Consider the following 8,195-nt stretch of genomic DNA (forward strand, 5'->3'; position numbering starts at 1 on the left):
CCTACACAGCAGGACACTGCAACAGATTCTAACTCAAGTATATTGAAAGAACTGGATATCGCATCGTTGAGAGAAGACTTGTGACAATGAAGCTTAGAGTCAAGTGTGCCTCACGATGCCGTCATAAATCTGTTAAAGGTTCTTCGCTCGTATTCTTGCATGTGTGAGCTACCAAGTAGCGCCAGGGTGCTTTTGTCCACACCAAGAGTGCCAAATGTCACACTACTGCTGGATTCTGGACATTATTGTCATTTTGGTTTGCGTGAAGGGCTTCAATCTGCTCTCAGACATGTTTACCATGTGCCCAATGCCTGTGGTCTGTTTTATGTTCAGGCTCATCGCACATACCAGTACCCTCAACTCTTACTGCGGCTGCAGGGCCGCACACGGAACCACGCATGTTTGGTATGTCATTCTGGTTTCACATAGCAATTTTTATATTGCTGCGGTTAGGTGTTTGCTTTTGCATTGTGCGGCAAGGTGGAGTGCGAACTATCGTTTCTATGTTTGAGGTGCTTTGCACATGTTGGAAGCTGCCAACTCTTTTACGGAACTGCAATCCCATGGTATGTAATTTATGCGGTATACATCATTATGTTGCTGTTATGCAATGTCTCCAGTTTTTACCTTGTTTTGTTGTACAGTCATTGTGCTATGGCCAAATGCCTGTGGTCTGTTTTATGTTCAGGCTTATCGCACATACCAGTATCCTCAACTCTTGCTGTGGCTGCATGGCCACACATGGAACCGAGCATGCTTGGTATGTCATTCTGATGTCTTATTGCATGTTGCTGTAGTTTATTTACATTTACTCGTTAAATTGAGAATCCTTTGCCCACTTCAGGTGTTTTGAGCCTGCCTGTCTGTCTCTGTACCTATTTCATCTCCGTCTGCCTCTCTGTGTAACTCTAGATGTTAACTTGTGGTGTCAATTATGTTCAGATTCATCTTACAGTCCTGGACCCGCATATCTGACCGGGGCTACAAGGTCACAAACAGACCCACAAGTGCTCGGTATGTCATTCACCTTCTTTAATGGTTACAGTCCATAATGTTCTGTGTCCTTGGGTTCTAAGGGAAAAATTCCCGTCTTGTTTATGTGTTTTCTTGCTTCATGTTTACTTGAGGCAAATGTTTCCTTTGTACTGTAGATGTACTATTCACATATGTGATAATGCATGCCCAGAAGAGTGAAATTAATTCCACGAGTATTGTTCTTTTGTGTAACGTGTTGGAAACGGAAAGTGATATTCTTAGCACTAAATCAGCTTAGTTTTTTAGTTGGTGTTGCTGGCTTCATGATGGAAAAAATTATGGCAGAACCCATCTTACAATGACTGTCACCAGTAATACGATTTGTGTTCAAGCAGTGTAACAGCCTGCTGTATTGCTCCACCTCCATCTCTTGAGCTCATGTATGTGGGCAGTGTCCTATTTCCTTCATATATGCTATGTATCAGCATAAATAGAAACACAAACTGCATAGCTTCTGAACAGTGTGCCCCACCTTGCTCTGGTTTTATGATAATAGTATTAGTCTGAGCATTCATTACCCTCCCCTATGCCGCAGCCACATAGCACAAATGAAAAAAAAATTGTATGTTGCTGCTGGCATAACATACTTTCCCATTGTCGTTGTGACACAGTGACACACTACCATGAGTCATGTTGAAGAGACAGGGCGTGCAAACATGAAGACAAGAAAGAACTCAAGACACCACAAACGCCTTGACATCTTGGATTCTTTCTTGTGTCCATGTTCGTCATTCTTCAGCTTTCGTCAGCTTTCGTCAGCTTTCTGTCATTCTAACCATAAGTTAGTGGCGCAGTTTATCCCTTCGTTCTTCTTTAGGAGCATGCCTCATCATTTGAGCAACGATGGTTGCTAATGTGCAAGCGGTGACTTATAAAACATTTGTGCTCGTGGTGCTGCTGCAACATCAATCAAATCGTAGATCCTCACTTACACTGTTATCACCAAGCCAGTGTCGCAAAAACTGCAAAGAAGGCTGTACGTAGATTTCAATTATGTTAAAGAACTCCAGGTGGTCAAAATTTTTGGCTCGATAATCATGTCGTGCTTTGGAACGTAAAACCCCAACAATTCTTAATGCAAAGGAGACTCATGCTTTGCTGTTAGCGCTCCTACAAGTAACTATCAGCAATGTTCATGACCGTTTTTTTTATGTGTTGCCATATAATTCACTGAAAAGTTTTAAAGCTATATTTTGAATATAGGTTAACCTATAGCTACCTGGAACAGCAAAGCACTTTGAACATTACACACCTTTAGTTACCTTAAGCCTAGCTATGTTCGAATTATTGCGGTAGTTTTTCATCTTAAGACATATTGCTGAACTGAAAACTCTCATAACACTGATGTCATCACTTCTTTTTCAGCTTTCATGGAAAGGATACAACATGTGTTAAATAGCATGAAGCACACCCAGCAAGCCCATTTGCAATATTTCAGCGAGCTGCTAAGTAATGCCGACAGTGCAGCTCCGCACCCTCATGGCCTCCCAGACCTGCCTTTCTCGAATGTGGCGGATGTCCTTGCGTATGAAGAGAAGCTCGAGACAGACAGCAAAGCTCATGATCAAATGGTAATTTCTCTGCTTCATGGCCTAAGCTCAGTATAATGTTGCCTGTCTTGTAACTACAGCATGCTGGAGTGACTAGGCATTTATAAATTCATGTGAATATTACTTATGACAGTCGGATTAATGACGTACTGTTGAATTTTTACATAGCTAGCTGCGTATGACAGTTCTAAACAATTTAAGTAAAGCTAGAAGCCAGCTTGTATTTCTTTATTACCACAAGATCATTTAGGTTGCAAAACATTCAAAGTAAACTGGATCCCAATGTGTCTTTCTAGCTGTATATCTTCTTGTTTCCTTTTAACAGAAAAAGCACATGGCTGTACAAGGGGGAGATTCGACGAAACAGAAAAGAACATGTGTACTGCAGTCCCTCCTCAGCTGGAATGCTGCAGTGGGCTTCAGTTGGTTTGGCACAAAGTGAAAGAAAATTCTGTGAACTGCACCTCTGCAAGCTGATGTGCAGTGAGTCAGGTGTAGCAAGCTTGATATCACTTGGTTTTTTGTGAAATCTTCTGGTCAAGCAGTATACTCAATATACTAGGTTGTCTATTTATACTTTGCTGCAATTAGTCCTGGTATTTACTGTCAGTTTTTAAGTGTGTAGTACTTTTGGGGCCCGGGCTGCCGTATGCTGTCATCGCTTGGCATAATGCAGGCAAAACCACGTATAGCATAGCCATCTGTAGAGTAATGAGCGCGTGATCGCACCAAAGGGGTCTTCCTCTTGTTCTTCGAGCACCTTGATGGTGATATTAAGTGTGGAGCACATTAGGGGCCCGGGCTGTCGTATGCTGTCGTTGCTTAGCCTTACGCAGGCAGAGCCATGTAAAAAATAGAAAAAAAGAGGAAGCAAGCGAGAAATAGACAGAGAGAAAGAACAGGAAGAGGTAGAAAGAAAATTAGAAAGAGAAAGAAATAGATAGAGAGGAAGGAATAAATAAAAATAAAAAGAGAAGAAAAGACAGCAAGAGGGAAAAGGAGGAAAAAAAAGAGAGGCGGAAAGAAAGAAAAAACCGAAGAGAAACAAAGAAGGCTGCCCAGCTCCGCACTTCCTACAGGCTTGACACCACACATGCGAAGCTGCCTTAATTTCTAGAAGAGTGCCATACCGGCCCAAGTTTTGTGTGGTGTGCAAAACTTATAGGAACGATAATATTGCTTTTGTGCATGCAGGCGTGTTGACTAATGACATCCGAAACCCGAATGCGACCCTGAAGGATGTGGAGAAGGCTGCGATGACCTGGTTCCGTCATGCTGCTGAGCGGCTGGCCGCGCAACAAAAATAGTTTATTTATTTTTTTTTCAACTAATAAGATAATCCTGAAGGTCAGTTATTGTTGCAAATTCTCTGCATTGCGTGTATTAAAATTTGTGTTGCTTTTTTTTCACCACTGTTTCATTCCTTCTTTGTTGTTTCTTGTTTATGTATGCCATATTCAGTGCCATCATTTTTCTGGTGAATTGTTTCCTGTGCTGGAACTGAACTTTTTGTTTCCTAAAACTTCATTTTCTTACTTGCACACTGCCTGTAGATTGAAGAGCAAAGAGTAATTAACTGCACCAATAGTGTAATGCTAAAATCAGGTCCACTACATAGTACATTGTTCAAAAAGTGCCCTGCAGTAATCGCAAAAGCATCCGAGCAAGCAAGTACAACCCTGAATTCCGCACTAGTAGATGAGAATTAAACAAGTTGTGTGTGCTAGTAAAGAAATTGTGTTTCAGGAAATCAAAATTTCAGTTAGGCTAAGGGAACGACAGAGCAAGAAAGTGATTACTTTAAGCTTTTTATTAACAGTTCCAGTGAGGAGAATGTTTCCTAATGATATATATGTGTGCCCTTTATGCATGGCAAATGTGCAGTAAAATAAAGAATTCAAACTTCTATTTGCATGAACTATATATTGTCTAAGTAAGTTATAGTGTGACATTAAACTAGTGTCATACATTTACAACAGATCCAGAAATACTACGAGTATTTTAAAAATTCATTTTTCTGTCTGAACACGCCTAACTTTAGCCATTTTCAGAAAAGTATATGTGTTGCACTTGTCCTACTGCTTTTTCTGTACTCATCTCTGTTATAGAACTGTTACAGGATCATGGAATTCAGAGCTTTTATCATTGGCTTCTTTACCTCTGCTTGAAAGCGCCTTCAAGCTGTTCTTTAATTCAGGCTTGAAATTGAAATACATGGGGCAAGATCCGTTGTTCTTCTATTTTACATTGGGAACTTTTACATGCAAAGTGCTCTGTAGGCAGATGTGTGGGGTTCTGCCCTTGCAGCAGTGTTTGCAGTGTTTTGAAGATTTAGAAAATAAGCAAAGAAGAAAGCAACAGAACCACTGAGCATATTATAGGCCTGCAGTCACATGAAAAAGCAGGAGTGAATTGCATTGCTGGAAGAGTACGTGCAGGGGTTTTAAAAACATTCAAAGAAATGTAAGGCTTTCAAAAAAGCAGTTCTTTCTATTAACTAGCATGTGCCCTTTAAATGCTGCATGTACTGATAATGGAATGTGCAACATCCAAATCTAATCCAAATATCATCCCGAGATGTCCTATGGGGAGGAAGTCCTATGGATCCCGTTTTTTGTCTCATTTTGGAGGCTTCCTGGAGGTTTGCGGGAATTATTTGGGACGTCCTTAGAACTTCCCACACATCCTAAGGAGCGCATCCTAGGTGTATCCAAAGGACGCCATTGCGTTGTCTGGGTAGTTGTGTACGGTCCTGGTCCCACTACAGAGAATCATTTCTGTGAAGTCACGTCTGACACTTCGGTACTTAAATTGTCCCCTAAAAACAACAGAAAATGAAATGACACGGAAATCGCAAAACTGAGTTGCCTTGCGCAATTTTAACTAGTTGCGAAATTTATACAAAAACACCCGTGTACTTAGATTAAGGTGCGCGTTAAAGAGCCCTGATGTTCAAAATTAATCCAAAAGGCCTAGTTTACATTTATGTCGTAAAATTTCACGCGAAGCCACATCTATTTTTCTTTACATTATCTTGAGCGTTTGTGTTGCGTTGTTTAGATTGACGGAAGGCAGCGGACAACATTCGCATGAAAAAACGTACTTTGGTCCCCTGAAATAACCGAGCCTTTGTTCCATTACTGTCGTGCAAGTAATCATTCGAAGAAAGTTCCGTGCTGTACCTTTGTATACTGTTACTGGAATAAAAACAAACGTGTGCGTGTTAAGCGTTTCCGTAGCGCTAAAGCGCTGTCAGCCACTATAGCTTTCCTCAGTAATGCTATCAACTGTCCTACATTTCATGGAGAACTGTATAAGAAATGCAAATGAATATTTGAGCACGCAGTGCACGAAGTGCTATTTGAAATCTTCATGCAGGAATACGGGCTTTCTTTTTGTTGGGGGGCATCCGGATGAACAAGAAGTAAATAGTTCATGCAGTCGCGCTATACAGCAGTACGTAGTATACGTGGAACACAAGCTAAAAATGTACAAGTAAAACAACAAGAAAACGTCATCCATTGCGATAACGCCGACTGTTGCCGAAGGCGAGCAACCTGTTCGTGGGCAGAATGCGCTCCTCCCACAAGTAATAGTAACGTTCGGCGCGCTTCGTGCATTATTTCGGGAATGAAGAGCGCACATATTACCAGAAAGCTGCAGTCAACACATTTTGTTTGCCGGAAATCGGGTCAAATCGCTCACAACGAAGCGATGATGTGCGCGCTTGTATACGCGCCGACAACCGCCTATCCACACTGGCGCGGCGACGGTGCTGCCACCTGTAGCCCGATCTCGCGGCGAATAGGTAACTTGGCTGCCGATTTAGTGAAAAGCGGCAAGAAAGTGCGATGGGGGGGGGGGGGGGGGGCGCCACGTCGGTGATTGATTACTTGCCCTATCGCTAACTTTAGCGATAGCTAGAAAAAGCGGCCAAGTCGCTGACATGCGATACGTTATGGACAGCCTACCTTTACAACGACGACGACGAAGAACTTCACCCTTGGTTGCTCCACGAGACCGCTGGTGACGTAATTATGAGCATTGAGGATTTGTAGATCTTTAATTGCTCCCGCGTCAAGAAGTTTGTCCCGTGAACGAGATAGCCGTTGATGTTCACCCGGTCTACACTATAGGATAAGAGCCAACATCGTTCGTGAAGTAGTAGTCGGATAGCGCCAAGGGGTCATCGCCATCGCATTTTGCGACTTTGATGATGTACCTGTTGTGCTCGGGGTCAGACAGCGAGTTTACGTAGTCGTTGAGCTGCATCTTTCCCTGCAGTTACACGGCAGAGCGAAAGGATAGGTTACATTATCAACACGTAGCAACAACGCGCTGCCTGGGCCCTTTTACAAGTCCATCCAGCACGCAGTAGTGGAGGAAACTTCCAGCGCCGCAGAACACCGCACACAACACCCCTCTCAAACACAGCAAACACAGTGGCGAGCATGGGTCGTCTGCTGCGTGACAACCTCAAAAATGGCGCCCGGCCCTGCGCACCGCAGCGTCACATTGCGGCTGAGTTTCAGTGCATACACCCTATTCAGTGGTGGTGCCCTCCCGCTGGACCAAGCTGGACGCCGTCTTACGAAGGAAACAAAGGTTCAGTGAGAGCTCTTCCTGCTTTCTCCTTCTATGTTTATTCCCTTTTGTGCCTCTCCAGCTGCTTCTGCGATGCAACGTACATGAGTTAATGCATGAGTGATGAACTTTTGTAAACGAAATTTCATTATTTTTCAAAAGTAATTGCACCGTATTTATTCGAATCTAAGCCGATGTTTTTTTTTTTTTTGAAAAAACGATGGGCGAAAGTGGGGGGGGGGGGGGGGTCGGCTTAGGTTCGAGTACAATGATTAAGATTTTTTTTTTTTTCTGGCCTTGCGAATTTCGGGGGTCGTCTTAGAATCGGGGCAGGCCTAGATTCGAGTAAATACGGTAATGTAATGCCATTACTTCCGGTCGGCCAGCTGTAATTTGTAATGTAATTCTATTGCATTAAAATTCTAGTAAAGTAAGATCTATGTCTATTAGCTACCCTGCAGCTACCCTGAGCTACCCTGATTGCATTTGAGCAGACAACTATAATCTACAAGGCACAGGGCTCCGCGGAGAGGGAGATTATAGAAGCCCTCTTTATCCAGAGGGATGGGCCGGATTGCATCAGTCACCCCTCTATCAGTCTGCAGGAAGGGGAGATAGCCTATCTACAACGTTACTTCACGTAGGCATGCTGAGCATATGGTTTTATTTTTTGGTTGACTCGTTGGGTTAGATTTGATTTCACTGCGGTATAAATATGTCTTTCCTGAATTAAAATATTCCAGTTGCTAGTAGCGCGTCGTCCCGTGTACTTCTTTTCGTTGTGTGCCGTTTTCTCGCGCCCCTCAGTCACCATGAACAAATACCAACTCGCTAAACTTTTTGCTTTACTGAACTGCTGAACGTTTGCTGAACTTTGTCTAGCGACAAAGAGAATGCAGGCCACACGGAGCCAAAAGAACGATGCTCAGACGAATCCGTGTACTACCATTGGTACTACCCATCATTCCCATGCTGGCTCAAGCGCCATGCGTTGCAGCTCCCATAGACACTAGCGCCAGAGTTCCC

General features: G+C 43.1%; 1 long non-coding RNA gene across 2 annotated transcripts; it reads left to right on the forward strand.

Annotated features, from left to right (window-relative positions):
- Window positions 1-445: 445 nt before the first annotated feature.
- Window positions 446-4,487, forward strand: LOC119374744 (uncharacterized). Of its 2 annotated transcripts, none has more exons than XR_007417895.1 (5): window positions 446-760; window positions 943-1,014; window positions 2,401-2,606; window positions 2,911-3,077; window positions 3,780-4,487. It is a non-coding gene; the product is annotated as an uncharacterized LOC119374744 (long non-coding RNA). The 2 variants fall into 2 exon arrangements; XR_007417896.1 differs by having other exon boundaries at window positions 2,911-3,068.
- Window positions 4,488-8,195: the final 3,708 nt, after the last annotated feature.

Source organism: Rhipicephalus sanguineus, chromosome 1 (assembly GCF_013339695.2).
Source record: "Rhipicephalus sanguineus isolate Rsan-2018 chromosome 1, BIME_Rsan_1.4, whole genome shotgun sequence".
Classification (NCBI taxonomy): Eukaryota; Metazoa; Arthropoda; class Arachnida; order Ixodida; family Ixodidae; genus Rhipicephalus; species Rhipicephalus sanguineus.